At 38.2% G+C, this 18,774-nt stretch overlaps 2 long non-coding RNA genes across 3 annotated transcripts in view; one reads left to right on the top strand and one right to left on the bottom strand.

Annotated features, from left to right (window-relative positions):
- LOC131953829 (uncharacterized) overlaps positions 1 to 18,774 on the top strand; it is a 108,663-nt gene that overhangs the window by 51,230 nt on the left and 38,659 nt on the right. Inside the window, exon 4 of the long non-coding RNA XR_009388688.1 lies at positions 6,750 to 6,894. This is a non-coding gene — a long non-coding RNA (uncharacterized LOC131953829). The remainder of the gene's footprint in view (positions 1 to 6,749; positions 6,895 to 18,774) is intronic.
- Positions 6,550 to 18,774, bottom strand: part of LOC131953830 (uncharacterized) — a 56,464-nt gene continuing 44,239 nt past the window's right edge. Inside the window, exons 6-9 of one of the 2 annotated variants that reach the window (XR_009388689.1) lie at positions 7,522 to 7,577; positions 7,252 to 7,319; positions 6,713 to 6,849; positions 6,550 to 6,600 (exon numbers count right to left, since the gene is read on the bottom strand). This is a non-coding gene — a long non-coding RNA (uncharacterized LOC131953830). The remainder of the gene's footprint in view (positions 6,601 to 6,712; positions 6,850 to 7,251; positions 7,320 to 7,521; positions 7,578 to 18,774) is intronic. The other variant, XR_009388690.1, reaches the window with a different exon arrangement.

Here is an 18,774-nt window from a genome sequence, read left to right as displayed (position 1 = left end):
GACTTTAAAAGTATTTTGAAATTTTAGCCTGGTGAAATAGATTATTTTCAGAAACTTTTGCTTTATAAAACTAAATTTTAAAAGTGTCTCACCTTTTTTTTAAAGTTTTAAACTAAATACTTCTTTAATTTATTATAAATTTAAAAACCTAACTAAATTTTTATAGCTTTTTTAAATAGTCTTTTAACTATTTGGATATAAATACTGTGAACATAGTGATGGTAACTATATAGTTAAAATTTCATGTGGCATAAAAATAAAGTAACTTCTTTTAATCAACACCATACACTTTTTTAAAATACCCAACCTAGTTATTTGAATAAAATTTTAAAATTAGAAAACCAATGAGCAGCGCATGCGTTAACACACAGACAGAAGCTAACACACTACCATCACGCATGCGCTGTGTAACAGACAAACAAACGCATACACGAATATCATTTACGCGCATGCGCAATTTACACGCACAATCAGCATAAGTTTGAATCACATAGTTAATGGCTCAGATCTCTCAACTTTATCTTTTGGCCTTAGTTTTCCTTTCTGTTATAACTAGCCACTTAAAAGGGACCTAAGAAATATAACTGTATTCCGAAATAAAACCCTTATTCAACATAACCTGTCGTGTTGCTAGAAGAGGTTTAATTTCTATAGAAAAGTTGTCAGAAAACATCTGGAAAATAGAGAATAGGCATGCGTATTACATTTAAACCACTGGCACCTCCCCCTACGCCCCACCGACCCCACGCGACCCGATTTCGGACCAGTGCACCTACTGCGCATGCGTATGCACCAAAAAGTGCAGGCACGGATGCAGGCAGGCAAACCGGCTCGGTATAGCATGATCAGTGTGAACTTCACAAGCACACACACACTACTAGGCTGACCTATATTTTCTAACTGAAGGATGGATAAGACAGAAATAACTCTCTCTACAAATCTACTGGAGATTGTGTCTTCTTGCTCTGTGTTCTCTAGTTGGATAGAAATATATGTGCGCCAGTGCGTAATAGCCAGAAGCTAGTCTAAAAGAGTGTCACTGCTTTCATTGCATTTCAACCTGGGATGTGTTACATTATGCTATTCGTTTCTTTAACTTTCAACGCGGCAATGTAGAACAGCAATGTGTCGTGGATATGACGCGCATGCGCTTTAGTAGTATCTCGCCATATTGCTCCAAGTTTAAATTATAATAATACTCTGCCATAACTGGAATATAATGGACATGTAAGTTTTGTTTACGAGAACTGAGTAATATTTTTAATGTTTTCATTTTATTATTGTGATAAGCATTCATTAGCGGTACCTAATAAAAGCTTGCAAAATATCTTTTGCATTTATCATTAATAATCTAACTGTATATAAATTAGCACATTATAATTGGTGAGGAAATAATAAGAAACAAATCTAAACTAAAACAAGAACCATATATTTTAGCTTTTAAGAAAAAATTACATTGATAATTTTAATATAAACACGTTGATTCAGAGCACTTATTTTTTTTTAAATCTGATTAAAGTAAATAAAAGATTTAAATGAATCGTTAAAAGTAAGTTTTAAAATTACACCACTATTTTCTAAGCAGTTGTTTTACTTTCATTTCTTAGCCAAAAAAAAATCCAAATTTGTTTTAAATGTACCTACACAATCTCATTGACTTGTCAGGCTAGTTTTACCTTCACTAGATTAACAAACCCAAGTCAAACAGGAAAGTCAGTTGTAAGGTTAAAATAGATTTAACTTTAAAGCTTTATGTTACTATTCGGTAGTTTTAGTACACACCAAGAAACAAACCTCTAAAATCTAGAAAACAAGTTGAAACTTTATAACTAAGAATAAAGTGCACTGTAAGTATCCACTGGATTTAGGTGGTAGTTTATTTTTTAATAAATGTCGGTTGTTTAAATATTTTTCAGTTGTCTTGTTTTATTAAATTTAGCATTTTACTATTATCTACATTATTTTACATCACTAAAACTTTTTACCCCACAAAAAAATGGCATTACACACAGGGTTAATAAAATGGTTTACTTGATTGTAGACCTGGGGTAGAGCAAAAGATTCATGTGTATAGGACAACTCGGCTCGTAGGGTTTATAAAGGCTTGTTGGACATAGGAATGAGTCCCTTCATTTGCTGAGGTCATAGAAACGGTGAAACTTTTTCATCTGCTATATTAACTATGGGCTCCAATATCATTTCACCCCATAACTATAGCTAATTGGCTCAACGACCAGCACACGTAAACAAAATTACCTACTTAACTTGTATAATTTTGTCCCCTCATAATTATAAAATGTACCTACTTTAATTAATTTAATTATTGTGTCTTAAGTATAACATTTACCTAATTAAATAAAATAATTGTCCCCACAAATATATAAATGTACCTCTTTAAATTATTAAATTATTTCCTTTTGTCACACATATAAAATGTACCTAGTTAAATTATATCACTGTCCCCACAAATATAAAATTTACCTACTTAAATTATATTATTTAGTCCCCACAGCTATAAAATGTACCTAGTTAAATTATATCACTGTCTCAACAAACATAAAATTTACCTACTTAAATTATATTATTTAGTCCCCACAACTAAAAATGTACTTAGTTTAATTAAATCACTATCCCCACAAATATAAAAATGTGCCTACTTAAATTCCATTTATCAATACAGATACAAAATTATACCCCAACATTTATTAAATTTAAATTCAACAAAGCTTTAAATTCATCCTACTTCAGCTTGAATAAAGGTTCTTATTTTTAAATTGGCCCTATTAATGAAATCATCAGGAAGAAGGGTGTTATATTGTCTTACTTAACCTACAGAGACACGACACACTACTCAATAGTAGTAGCAAAAAAATGTAGAAAGGTTGAAGATACTTAAGAAAAAATATATTTAGTTAAAAAACAGTTTTTTTTTAATATTTAAAACAACAGTGTATTTATTCAATTCACAGTTATAAATCATAAACTACTACTATTTGTAATTTAACATGAATTTCAATATTCAAGTTTTAAAATAAAGTATCAACATTCTACAAAGTAAAATCGGTTTTTAGAAAAAAAAATTAAATAATGAATACTGAAAAACATTACAAAAAGTATATTTATGATTACTTCTTTTATGGATTCTCAATATAGTTAATCTACAACTTTTCATTCTTTAGAAATTTGTGTACTTTTTAACAGATTAAAGTATATAAGTTATTACACTTAAGTGTCATACAAATCAGTAGATAATTTACATTTCTTTTTTCTTTAATTCAGGTAAGCCAAACCATTATTTAAAATATCATACTAAAATTAAGTAACTATCTACTAGAATTGTAAGTCATATTACTGTTATAGACATTGGAATCTGCCCATCTCTTCACAAAAATGATACTATAGAAAAATCATATTTTACTTATGCTTTCGAATAAACTTCAACCTTTAAGCTTAACCTTTAAAGAGAAACAGTTTATAAAAGCTGCATCTTAGGTAATAAAAAATCTGAATGAAAATTTATACAACTGAATTACATTTTGTTACTCAACAGTTCAAATAATCAAAACCCTATAAATACAAAGAAGGGGGAGAAAAACATTACCATTCTTATTTCATCTCCCACATTTTTAAACCAATGAATGCCATTATCTTATCCCATGAAATGTATCTATTGTATGTAAAAGCCTCATAGATTAGATTGATTGCTAAGTGCTCTCCTTCCTCCTCCCTCCCTTTCCCCCCCCCCCCCCCCCCAACCAAGGCCCTCCAGACAAACAACTAGATGAACATTTAAATGCACAGTGACTGCCCCTAAAATAAGAGCATGAAAAAACTGACTCAAAATCTAGTGCACCAGGTGGGTAGGACAGGACAAGAACTTGCACACACACACACACACACACAGGGGAGGGAGGGGAGGTAAAGGAGAAAGGAGGGGAGAGAATACATTAAAGAAGAAAGAGACTTATGCTTGTGTAAACATTATGAACCATGAAATTTAATGCCCTTGATGTTTCAAAGGATGTAGGAGAAACAGAAACTGTTACTTATACTGGTGAATTTATGATTAGGCCTAGTACAATGTATGGTTTTTTTAAATTTCTCAGCTCAATTTTTTTTTTTTAAACTGTTAGTTAAAATGTAGGATTTACAGAATGAAAGGTTTTTAAACAGTTAACTGTGTAAAACTAGAAGCAGTAAAATATGTGTGGGTTTAGATCAATAAAACGTGTCCTCTAACTTTATCTTGCCAGCTGTTAGAAGTATAGCTGCATGCTAGGATAAGCAGTGGCTGACTAAGCACAACTTATTTCAAAATTTGCGCCACACTTGTGAAGGCTGACATAAGCGGGTCATGGATTGGCTAGACAAGCCAGACACAGTATGCCATTGGGTGGTAGAGTTTATACGCATGCGCAGGTGTTTCAATAGGGCTGCCCGCTGGTGATCTGGTTGCATGTCTGTGTGTGTATCTGTGAGTTACGCGTGGGTTTTGTGTGTGCATTTGCATAGTGTGTGATATGCATGTGTTCTAATAGGCTTGAGGTAACAATTATTTTTTTTATACTTGTGTTATGGTAGAGTATTCTACTAATGTTAGGTTTGTTCTGTGTAGTTTAGGTGTATACTTTTTAAACAGTCTTAATCATCTGGAAGACTATTATACTTTGTAGAAAAAAATGTTTTAGTATTTTACTATGAAAATATAAACAACTTAAAAGTTGTGTATACAAGCATTGACCTCATTAGTTTTTTTTTTTATTTTAATTTTTTTTTTTAATTTTGATTTGAACTTTTTCATTTTGTGATCAATAAGCAGGCCTAGTACAAGCAGTTTAGAATATTTGGCAATTTTTGTTTTGTTTTAAAAACAATTATTTGGTCGTTATATGCAAACATGAATGATACAACTTAGCAGTTTCACATATGGTATTCCTATTATTATTATTTTTTTTAAATATTTTTATTTTCACTTTTTTTATATAACTGGTGTTGTGTGCAGTTTGTAACAAACTTATTAATTTGCAACTGTTGCTACACTAGACTTTAAATAACTCCATTTTCTGGTTAAGAAAAGCTGTTACATTTTATCAATATTTGACCACACAAGTAAGTAATATCTCGGGTATACAGTAACATTTTAATCTACGAAAATTCAAAATCAAGGAAGTCCCATAAAATTAACTTTTAAATAAAAAAAAATCAAAATGTAAGTCAAATTCCCAGACAAACAGATAACACATGATGGGTAACCCTAGGAGATTGGAGTTCTAAATGTGTCGCCTTTGTTTAAAGCAGCACTATAGTTTACAGCACTAGATAACCTGTTTTACTTCCCTACAATTTTTTTTTTTTACTTCCTGAGCCTAATGATGTTACCATTTGTTTTAACTTTCCTGTCACTACTTAATGTGTACACACTGAACACACTTGACCCAGATAACAGACAGGCAGTGTCACTTAAGGACGTGAGTCACCCATTAACCTTGTAGAACACATGGCTGAAACAGTGAGGTTGCACACACACACACAGATAACTGGACCACTAAATATACTGGTACTACACACCACAATACTGGCTCTATGGGACGAAGTAAAAGTGAAACAGTGAAGGCAGTTATGTGAAGCACACCACTAGATAGCCAGAACTAAAACACTACAGCACCCCACTAGATAGCCAGAACTAAAGGAATAATGTGCAGCACACCACTAGATAGCCAGAACTAAAAGACTACAGCACCCCACTAGATAGCCAGAACTAAAGGAATAATGTGCAGCACACCACTAGATAGCCAGAACTAAAAGACTACAGCACCCCACTAGATAGCCAGAACTAAAGGAATAATGTGCAGCACACCACTAGATAGCCAGAACTAAAAGACTACAGCACCCCACTAGATAGCCAGAACTAAAACACTACAGCACCCCACTAGATAGCCAGAACTAAAAGACTAAGTAAAGTAGTAAATGTAATTATGTGAAGCACTAGGAACCCCCACAAGATATATGAGAACTAGAGACCAAATTACTGGCTCTAAAAGACTAAGTAAAGCAGTAAATTTAATTATGTGTAGAACATGGAGTCCCACGAGATATACTAGTGATACTAATCACAATACTAGCCAGCAGTATTTTAATTTGTCCAGCGCGTATGTTGTAATTAGATATCTATTTACAAGTTCGATCCTTGAGCAACGAAGTTTAAATAAATTTATATTTCGTTTTTCATTTTTGAAGAGAAATATTTAATGATTTTATTCTACAATAACTAGATTGTCTGAATATTAGATTTTAGAGGGGTGAAACTTATGGTATCTAGAATAAAATGTAGGCTACTCTGAAACTATTAGGTGTTTGTATAAGATTTTGAAAATGCGATCTGCAATTTTTGATAATGCTTGAAAATGTAAAATGGCATATTAAATAATTAAATTTAAAAATTAATGAAGTTATTCATTACAAAACATTTTGTGACTACGATTTTACACAGTAAGCATTATCAAAAAGATCATTTTTTGTTTTCTAATTGTACGTACATAATTTTCTGTACAGTTTTCTAACTTCGGTTGTTGTCTTCTTGTTGTGTAGATGTTTCAACTCCTGTCACAGTAAATTAACATATTTATTTTAACAGGCCACAGTTTAAAAATATACTAAAATATTTACATAATAAAAATTGTATACTAGAAAAGTAATAAAAATGTTTGTAAACCATTGAGCTGATTTGTTGCTTTTTTTGTTTCTTTCAGAAGTTTCCACTCCAACCAGACATTGGACATAGCAGTGTTTTCTGTGACTATACTGTCTGCTGTGGCTTACACTTGTTACCTTCAGCTCACAGGAGAACTTCTGGAAAAACAAAGGGGGAGCAGTATGCAGTTGGAACAAGATGAGGTAAGCATTAAAAGTTTCAAGTCTGGTCAAATAATTTCTTGAGTTACTTCCCTTTAACCCCCACATTTGTTCCTTGTCTCTGACACACCAAACCAGCCCTTACAGTCTGATAATTTTATTTTTAGACACTTAAAACACAGCTACAAATGAAAAATAACCCAAACCCTTTAAAACACATTAATTTATTTAACTGACAGTAATGCTTAGGTCTTTCAAATCCTGTTTGTAGAATAAAAATAGTTTTAATCTAGATCTACAGTAGGAAACCCATTTTATTTTTAAAGTGTGTTGTTATAAATCCCACATGAATAGGATATGACAACAAGGACAAGACATAAATAATCCCTTCATTCTTACTGCCACGGTTACCATACAAATCCTAGAGTATTTTTTTACTCTGCAAAAGTTGATTTCTAAACCAGCTCCTGGAATCAACAAGAATAAAAATGATTAGCCACACACTTGACATTTAGAAAGAGACAACACACAAACACTATATAAATTATTCTGACAATTCAAATACCCTTAGTGGAACACAATTTAACAGCTTTTTGTTAATTAATCAGCAGTAATAATAGTGCACCAACACAATGATTAATTACACACACAAAAAAGTTAAAATATTACCTCAACTAAGGACAATAGACCATTGTTCTCTATATTTAATTTGAAGTTGATACATCCTGCATTTAAAACAAGAAAATTAATTAGCATTTTCAGATTTTAAATATTCAAGTTTTGAATTTAAAATCCTTTCTGCTTTTATAATATCATTAAGTTAATAGAAAAAAAAAAACGGAAAAATATTATCATTGGCTCATTTTTAAGCATAAGCTTAATACTTGTATGAGATAGGAAAACTACTAGATCTAAATGGTATTCTAAATCAGTATAATTTTCTTTCAAGTGAAATGGTTGAAAGAGCATGAGGAAAGTGGATGTCAGTGAAAACAATATTTATGTGATCTCTAAAGAATGAAAGTGGATGTCAGTGAAAACAATGTTTATGTGATCTCTAAAGAATGAAAGTGGATGTCAGTGAAAACAGTGTTTATGTGATCTCTAAAGAATGAAAGTGGATGTCAGTGAAAACAATGTTTATGTGATCTCTAAAGAATGAAAGTGGATGTCAGTGAAAACAATGTTTATGAGATCTCTAGCTGATCTAAAGCTTGGCTGGTTACCCTGGCATAGACAGGATAATTAGATGGCAAGATACAAGTGACATGAGTGCTGCAGTTTTTTTCTGTTACACAACACAACAGGCAGGTAGCTGGCCTAGGGATGGTGTGGACACAGGTGTGGGTTTACCAGATATTTGGGTGGGGGAGGGGGGAGGGATTAAGAATGGAAATGTTGTAGGATTGGCCAACATTGAGGAAGTGGAGGTTAATTCAGGATGTGCACATTAAACAATATTAAGGCAATTGATACAAGACTAGAATGGCTTCCTTTGTTCACTTGATTTATTAATAGAATTCAAACAAGAACGATTGATTAAAATCTTTTTCAAGGTAATCTGTTATAGTATCGAAGGCTTTTGGTAGCAACATTATTTATTCGTTGTTTTTTTTTTTAGTTGTATAGGAGTTAATAGATAGAGATTAAGATAGAAACTTTAAAGTCAGGAGCTAGGTTAGAAAATATAATGTTTCAACATAAACTACAACTCTTTTTCTACTGAAACTTGTTTTACTTGTGGGCTAGAGTGTGAGTGTATGTTTATCTGAATGTGGAGTGAGGGGTCTGAACTTAGGTTTAATGTGTAGCATAGTGATTGCACTCTCTGCTAGTGACACTCCATCTCTATCCTAGTAATCCCACTCTATCCTGGTTACACACTGCCCCCACACACACCACCCCACACACACCACCCCACACACACTAGCCCTACACACACTATCCTAGTGCTCCTACTATCCTATTTACACACCACACTCATACACACTATCTTAGTGCTCCTACTATCCTGGTTACACACCACCCCCACACACACTATCCTAGTGCTCCTACTATCCAGGTTACACACCACCCCCACCCACACTATCCTAGTGCTCCTACTATCCTGGTTACACACCACCCCCACACACACTATCCTAGTGCTCCTACTATCCAGGTTACACACCACCCCCACCCACACTATCCTAGTGCTCCTACTATCCTGGTTACACACCACCCCCACACACACTATCCTAGTGCTCCTACTATCCAGGTTACACACCACCCCCACCCACACTATCCTAGTGCTCCTACTATCCTGGTTACACACCACCCCCACACACACTATCCTAGTGCTCCTACTATCCTGGTTACACACCACCCCCACACACACTATCCTAGTGTTCCTATCCAGGTTACACACCACCCCCACCCACACTATCCTAGTGCTCCTACTATCCTAGTGACCTTTCTCTATCCTAGTGACCCCCCCCCCCAGCTCAGGTCTACAACAAATCTAATCCTTGACAATTTTCTCCCTGCCCCCCATCTTTCTCCCTGCCCCCCATCTTTCTCTCTGTCTGACCTGAATAGGACAATTGAGTTATGTTGGTCACCTAATTCCCTAAGAACACCAGGGACTCTAGTAGATATCTTGTCCAATATAGCCCTCATATGGCTGGACCTGGACCTCTGGCTAGATAATCATGTTTAAAACCAATTCCACTGATGTCTATATGCAACTCTAGCTGGCTCCACACTAGGCCAGGTTGGCTCTAGAAACCTGGGGACTAGCATTCACTCTACATCCAACTACTTTACTGGCAATACTTTACACTGCTGGGCTGGGGACTAGCATTCAACTTGACTCTACATCCAACTACTGTACTAGCAATACTTTACACTGCTGGGCTGGGGACTAGCATTCACTCTACATCCAACTACTTTACTGGCAATACTTTACACTGCTGGGCTGGGGACTAGCATTCAACTTGACTCTACATCCAACTACTTTACTGGCAATACTTTACACTGCTGGGCTGGGGACTAGCATTCAACTTGACTCTACATCCAACTACTGTACTAGCAATACTTTACACTGCTGGGCTGGGGACTAGCATTCAACTTGACTCTACATCCAACTACTGGCAATACTTTACACTGCTGGGCTGGGGACTAGCATTCAACTTGACTCTACATCCAACTACTGGCAATACTTTACACTGCTGGGCTGGGGACTAGCATTCACTCTACATCCAACTACTGGCAATACTTTACACTGCTGGGCTGGGGACTAGCATTCACTCTACATCCAACTACTTTACTGGCAATACTTTACACTGCTGGGCTGGGGACTAGCATTCACTCTACATCCAACTACTGGCAATACTTTACACTGCTGGGCTGGGGACAGGCATTCAACTTGACTCTACATCCAACTACTGGCAATACTTTACACTGCTGGGCTGGGGACAGGCATTCAACTTGACTCTACATCCAACTACTTTACTGGCAATACTTTACACTGCTGGGCTGGGGACTAGCATTCAACTTGACTCTACATCCAACTACTGGCAATACTTTACACTGCTGGGCTGGGGACTAGCATTCAACTTGACTCTACATCCAACTACTGGCAATACTTTACACTGCTGGGCTGGGGACTAGCATTCACTCTACATCCAACTACTGGCAATACTTTACACTGCTGGGCTGGGGACAGGCATTCAACTTGACTCTACATCCAACTACTTTACTGGCAATACTTTACACTGCTGGGCTGGGGACTAGCATTCAACTTGACTCTACATCCAACTACTGGCAATACTTTACACTGCTGGGCTGGGGACTAGCATTCAACTTGACTCTACATCCAGCTACTGTACTGGCAATACTTTACACTGCTGGGCTGGGGACTAGCATTCAACTTGACTCTACATCCAACTACTGGCAATACTTTACACTGCTGGGCTGGGGACTAGCATTCAACTTGACTCTACATCCAACTACTTTACTGGCAATACTTTACACTGCTGGGCTGGGGACTAGCATTCAACTTGACTCTACATCCAACTACTGTACTAGCAATACTTTACACTGCTGGGCTGGGGACTAGCATTCACTCTACATCCAACTACTGGCAATACTTTACACTGCTGGGCTGGGGACTAGCATTCAACTTGACTCTACATCCAACTACTGTACTGGCAATACTTTACACTGCTGGGCTGGGGACTAGCATTCACTCTACATCCAACTACTGGCAATACTTTACACTGCTGGGCTGGGGACTAGCATTCAACTTGACTCTACATCCAACTACTGTACTAGCAATACTTTACACTGCTGGGCTGGGGACTAGCATTCAACTTGACTCTACATCCAACTACTTTACTGGCAATACTTTACACTGCTGGGCTGGGGACTAGCATTCAACTTGACTCTACATCCAACTACTGGCAATACTTTACACTGCTGGGCTGGGGACTAGCATTCAACTCGACTCTACATCCAACTACTGTACTGGCAATACTTTACACTGCTGGGCTGGGGACTAGCATTCAACTTGACTCTACATCCAACTACTGGCAATACTTTACACTGCTGGGCTGGGGACTAGCATTCACTCTACATCCAACTTGCAATAGTTTACACTGCTGGGCTGGGGACTAGCATTCAACTTGACTCTACATCCAACTTGCAATAGTTTACACTGCTGGGCTGGGGACTAGCATTCAACTTGACTCTACATCCAACTACTGGCAATACTTTACACTGCTGGGCTGGGGACTAGCATTCAACTTGACTCTACATCCAACTACTGTACTGGCAATAGTTTACACTGCTGGGCTGGGGACTAGCATTCAACTTGACTCTACATCCAACTACTGTACTAGCAATACTTTACACTGCTGGGCTGGGGACTAGCATTCAACTTGACTCTACATCCAACTACTGTACTAGCAATACTTTACACTGCTGGGCTGGGGACTAGCATTCAACTTGACTCTACATCCAACTACTGGCAATACTTTACACTGCTGGGCTGGGGACTAGCATTCAACTTGACTCTACATCCAACTACTGTACTAGCAATACTTTACACTGCTGGGCTGGGGACTAGCATTCAACTTGACTCTACATCCAACTACTGTACTAGCAATACTTTACACTGCTGGGCTGGGGACTAGCATTCAACTTGACTCTACATCCAACTACTGTACTAGCAATACTTTACACTGCTGGGCTGGGGACTAGCATTCAACTTGACTCTACATCCAACTACTGTACTAGCAATACTTTACACTGCTGGGCTGGGGACTAGCATTCAACTTGACTCTACATCCAACTACTGTACTGGCAATACTTTACACTGCTGGGCTGGGGACTAGCATTCAACTTGACTCTACATCCAACTACTTTACTGGCAATAGTTTACACTGCTGGGCTGGGGACTAGCATTCAACTTGACTCTACATCCAACTACTGTACTGGCAATACTTTACACTGCTGGGCTGGGGACTAGCATTCACTCTACATCCAACTACTGTACTAGCAATACTTTACACTGCTGGGCTGGGGACTAGCATTCAACTTGACTCTACATCCAACTACTGGCAATACTTTACACTGCTGGGCTGGGGACTAGCATTCACTCTACATCCAACTACTGTACTGGCAATACTTTACACTGCTGGGCTGGGGACTAGCATTCACTCTACATCCAACTACTGGCAATACTTTACACTGCTGGGCTGGGGACTAGCATTCACTCTACATCCAACTACTGGCAATACTTTACACTGCTGGGCTGGGGACTAGCATTCACTCTACATCCAACTACTGTACTGGCAATACTTTACACTGCTGGGCTAGGTACTAGCATTCATTCAATCATATAAAAGGCTGCAGTAAGACTAATTTAAATACAGCCCCTCACCATAGCACTAGGGATTTTTATAGAGGGGAAATACTACCCCAAAACATTAACAAAATGGTTACATGTGGCATTAAGACATGTAGCTTTACGTTTAGGTGTAGGTTTAAGATATAAACTTCAACCACTTCCTGCATTTTATACAACAATCCTAGAAGCAATCTTAGATCATGTGTCCCTCCTCTCACACACCCACCCCCACACAATATCAATTGTCTCTAATGCTATTTTAATACAACATTGTGTTGTGTAGAAAAGGGAGAAGCCTAGCCTAATCAAAGCTACATCCCCGTTGCTACACAATGACGATCAGGGAAGATGTGTGAAAACACAGTAGGCTAACACTAGGACCACGGTTGTCTCAACACTATTCTTATTCTACATCAGACTTACTAGCGTGAATACAAAACAATGGAAATGTTTCTTGTCATGAACTAGATCTGTACCCTTTAAGTCGGCCACTCAAGCATTTTAATCTCAATTCAGAACAATGGTACGTTTTTATAGCCACAATTAGAGGTACTCATTAATATTTAATAAATATAAAATCAACCCGAACAATATCTGACGGGCTGAATATTCCGTTCTAATTGACGCAAGACGGTTGTGCTTACGATGTACCTTAAATTGTCCGGTATTTTCACTAAAGGTCTCTTACCTGCTGACGCCCTTATGGAAACCTAACGCCAACAGTCCGACAACAAAGAAACAATAGCTGAATAGCGAGACTTATCATCACTGCACACCGCAGCTCATGGTCTGTTCGCCATCAGGTTGACAATATTCACCCTCCAAAAAAAAATAATCAGGCCCGCAGCAAATGTTTAGTTAAATTAGACTGCCCCCCCCCCCCTTACTTGTGGGCAGTCTCCCAGTGTTTCCATCAACAGATAGGGCTTAGTTTATTTAATAAACACACACTAGGCCATACTCCCCTATCTTAATCACGGCAGGTCAACACTAATTAAGGCATGTTCGCTAGAGGATTTGAACACAGACCGCTTGTACTACCATGACGTGATATGCAACAGTGTAGACATGTTGGCATGTCGCTTATGTCGACCGCATTCAGAATAAATTTCCACCAATGACTGCCATATTTTGTTTGGTTCAGTTGTGACACGGTGTTGTGTGGGTGTCTAGGATAAGGTGACACTCGATGACTTGGATGTGGTGACACAAGATGGTATAGATATGGTGATACTAGACTTAGATGTGACACTAGAAGTTGTGGTGACAATCGATGACTAAGTTGTGGTGACAATCGATGACTAAGTTGTGGTGACAATCGATGACTAAGTTGTGGTGACACTCGATGACTAAGTTGTGGTGACACTCGATGACTTAGATGTGGTGACACCACTGTGTGTTGAGGTGCGAGTAAGTACAGAGATGTGTTGCCACCAACACGCCGACACACATCAAGGCACGTGTTACGAACAATTTCACTCCCTCAAGCAACATGCACGAGCATACATATTTCATAACGATAGCCGTGTCGGGCTAGCGGTGTACATTAGTGGTCAGTTTTAAAAGGACAGCGGCCAGCAAAACAAGGCCTTAGGATGATAACTAAATCATGAACCGTGCGTCACTGCTTCAGGAGCCTCGGCAAAATTGTTTTAGACACTACACATGTGGATATGTTACAAGTAGCACGGGATTATATTTCAGCACGGATTATATTACACACATAAAAAACAAACATTCAATAACCGTTTAAAATATATGTAATCTGTCGCCCCTTTACCCAGCAACAACTTTCAAATCTGCTAATTTATTTTTAGTTCCCCGGTGCCCCGCCTACCTAATGAATAAATGAGCTAATCTACATTGGTGGTGCCACTACGGTGCCTATCTAGTGTCAACAAGTATTGTTGTGCTCCAATCTCATCCCCCTAACTCCTCCCTGTCCCACATAAGATATTGCGGCGTAGGCCATATACACGTTTTAAACATTACAAATCAACATACACGATTTATTTTGTATGTATATATATACAAATACATATATAGATATACAAATTCATATATACACATACATATATACACATACATACATGCCTACATACAAATACACACATACATGCCTACATACATACATGCCTACATACACACATGCCTACATACACACATGCCTAAATACATACATGCCTACATACACACATGCCTACATACACACATGCCTAAATACACACATGCCTACATACACACATGCTTACATACACATGCCTACATACACACACACACACATACTTCTATATATTTAGCTAGCCGCATAGTCTACACACAAATACTTCAACATACAACCATAGTCTATACACTAGAGTTCCCTTTCATTTACATTCTAAGCAACAGTTTACTCGCTTATCAAGTTTTGAGGACAAAGCTACCAGATCCATTCTTTTAAAACTAAAAGTTGTTCTTTTTTTTTTTTAAACTAACTAAACAAATAATCGACAAAGTCTAGACGAGTAGTGTCCCCTGACGGCGAGCTGCGTCCCTTGATTACTTGTAAACTCTCCTAATAATCCTCAGCGATGGCATTGAGGGGAAACCCCTTATGTGGCGCTGTCAGCGAATTACTAAATTTCTTGGCAATTTTATTGTACCCTTGGTAGTTCCGTGACTTTTGTTTAATCAAATCACCAGACTTAAGCTTGGACACTCGGCTAAAAAAAAAAAGACGTCACACACATAAACTTTCTCTGCTACAGTAGAAAAAAAAAGAGTAGAAACGGAGTAGAAATCGCCTCCCGTTTATGTAATGTACCCAAAAGCTACGACAAGAAACTCTGCCTGGACATACATCCTCACAATAACGGCTGGTATTTAAAGGTCAGCAAAGGTGGTTGGAATATGCTTTCAGACCAGAATCAGTGGGCTAAAATATATTCGATGAGATACCCAAAGCGGGAGACAACGAATTCGAGTGGACCTTAACCTTTGGCTGAACATTTTACATTACCTTCTTAAATGATGCTTTGCACAACAATTTTTCTCTTCCTAACTAATCATCTTATTTGCTCGTCTTTTTTTCTTAATCTCACACAGCATGAGAGAGTTGTTTAAAGCTGAGATCTTTTACATCAAAAGATTATAAAAATTACATTAACTGAACATCCCCCCCCCTTCACTAGCACATTGTCACAAAAGTCTGACTACCCCCTTTATAATTTTTTTTTAAAGCGTGGGATTTCATTTATGAACGACCACCCCCATATATACAATTTTTTTTGCCATTTTTAATAATTAAATCTACAATGTACATAGATTATTACAATGATATCATTCGTCACTTTATATGTTATTTATTTCTTCGATAAGGGTTGGCTTTTCGTCTAGACGTGTTGATTTCATCCCTGCTACAACTGTAATTAATTAGCCGGTGTTGTCCTTTACACATAGATCACGAGTACACGGATACACTGGGTGTTGGGTTGCGATAGTGCCTGATTTTATTTAACATCACCCCCTCATGATCGATTAGCAATAGACTTGGGCGAGAGAGTCAGCGCTGGCTGGCTGATCGGGATCTTTCTTGGTGTCTCGACATTGTGGTGATACACCGCTCTACTTACAGATGTAACAGCTAGACAAAACACTAGTTGCTGGATAGACCTGCTTTCTTGGTGTCTCGACATTGTGGTGGTACACCGCTCTACCTACAGATTTAACAGCTAGACAAAACACTAGTTGCAGGATAGACCTAGCGAAATCAGTTGTTGGCGACCACAGATCAAAACCACACTCCAAATTACTCATTTTATTTTAGATCTGACCAATCTCTGTGCTCATGGAATAAATACACTTATGTTATCAGCGTCAGTGTACAGAAATAATAATAGAGATAGATAGATAGATAGACAGACAGACAGACAGACAGACAGACAGACAGACAGACAGACAGACAGACAGACAGACAGATAGATAGATAGATAGATATGTATGTATGTATGTATGTATGTATGTATACTGGTTTCAATGTCCCTTTACCCAGTGGACAAAAGACTGCCAGCACTGATAGTCGACAATTCTCCAACTGGCACGCATCGAAAAACTTGGCTCGCCCACCAGTAGTCCCTGTGCTGACAAGGGAGTAAACTCCATCTTTCTTCCACCTCCTCAAACACTTTACACACAGAGCTCCCATACCACGGGAGACAACTACGGATTTGTTCGATTTAGTTTGTCCTTTTTTTTTCTCTCTCCTTCTCTTCTTCTGTGTGTGAGCGGTCAAAGACCGGTCCGGCGGACGTTCGGTCAGTCTTGTAGTGACCAACTAAACAATAGCGCTAATCTGTCTTCGTCTACAGCAAACAATTGAGCCAATATCGAGATCCCACCCACCCCCGATCTCTCGCCTTTCAGCTTTGGATTTACCTAACAAAGACGGATAAAAGTAATAACTTGAGTTGAAATTACACTGGGCCATATATCATCTTTCGGGTTTTTAGCTGATACCAAGTCAATTCACATCATGGTTTTTAAGTGTAGAAATTACATACCGCATTAATATAATTTAATTTTTTTTTTTTTTTTTTTTTTTTTTTTTGTAAATATCAGACAATGGCATTTAATTTTAAAAATTAAAAAAAAACGAACACATTCTTTATATTGTCTGGGTTGTGTGGTGTGAGAGAACTACAAAACAAAGTCCTTTATTTTTTTTCTATAGAGTACCAATCAACCAACTCGGTAGTTATGTCGTGGTTTGTGTCATGGTCTGTATTATGGTCTATACTGTACTGTCTGTATTGTGGTTGTTTAGTGTCATAATTCGTGGTCTGTAGTGTTGTGCCTTGGTCTGTATTATGGTCTATCTGTATCATGGTTATTTAGTGTCATTAATCTTGGTCTGTAGTGTTGTGCCCTGGCCCCTACCTGGGCCACGTTCTTTAACCGGCCTTCTCGCTGAGAACAACGGCGACTCGTCTAATCAATAATTCAACACTCGAATATAAGAGGAGAAAGTGTTGTTTTTTTTCCCCTTTCTTTTAATTGAAAAAGTCAAACGCGTCAAAATCGTGACCTTTGAAAGTCACTTGGGGCAAAGAATCAATGCGGCGTCGTACCGTTTTAAAATTATAACTGTCTGCGACAGGTGACGAGAGAGATGTTTGAACTAGGGATCGTTATCTGCTGGTGCCTCAACACTGACCTGCTGCTACGGCAGTAGGGCATTGACATAGTGGTACAAGGGCAGAGACGCTGGGGGTAGCGCGGATAGGGTCGGGCAGAGAAAATGGGCAGATTGTGTGAAAGTTGAGACAGTGGTAGAGGAGAAAACATGATGGTAGGGCACAGACTGTAGGAGTGGGGCAGAGACTGTAGGAGTAGGGCACATACTGTGGGAGTAGGGCAGATAGAGAGAAGGACCAATCTTGGTCGTGGTGTGGTACATAAAAAAAACAAGCAAGTGAAGTACTAGGTATATAGCACCGGCCCAGCCAGACAATTTGCTGGGCAGACATATACAATTCCTCCTTCGTCCGATCCTTTTGTACGGCTGGCATCGGTTTACCCCCGGTCAAATTAGATTGCGAGCTTTCTTTCAGGGCTAGTCTTTTACTTACACGCCACGCCCAGTCGACCCCCACCTAGAAGCATCTAGAACACGTCGTCTGGGGGTACACGCATTCCCAGGTCGGTTTGAATATTCAGGCCGGTGGAAGGGGGGGGGGGGGCTGACAGCGGAGGCTACATATGCTACGTTAAGGTTACATAAGTAAACAATGTGCGACTACGTCCTATTGGGCTAGACAGGTTAGAAGAACGGCCACTTGGAGACTGTATCAGTCGTGTAGCTCTACTGTATCAGTCGTGTAGGTCTACTGTATCAGTCGTGTAGGTCTACTGTATCAGTCGTGTAGGTCTACTGTATCAGTCGTGTAGGTCTACTGTATTGACGTCGTGTAGGTCTACTGTATCAGTCGTGTAGGTCTACTGTATTGACGTCGTGTAGGTCTACTGTATCAGTCGTGTAGGTCTACTGTATTGACGTC

Source organism: Physella acuta, unplaced genomic scaffold (assembly GCF_028476545.2).
Source record: "Physella acuta isolate Inbredline_101_S28 unplaced genomic scaffold, ASM2847654v3 ptg000958l, whole genome shotgun sequence".
NCBI classification, from domain to species: domain Eukaryota; kingdom Metazoa; phylum Mollusca; class Gastropoda; family Physidae; genus Physella; species Physella acuta.
Note: the sequence above shows the minus strand (reverse complement) of the source record. Positions and strands in the feature narration are given on the sequence as shown.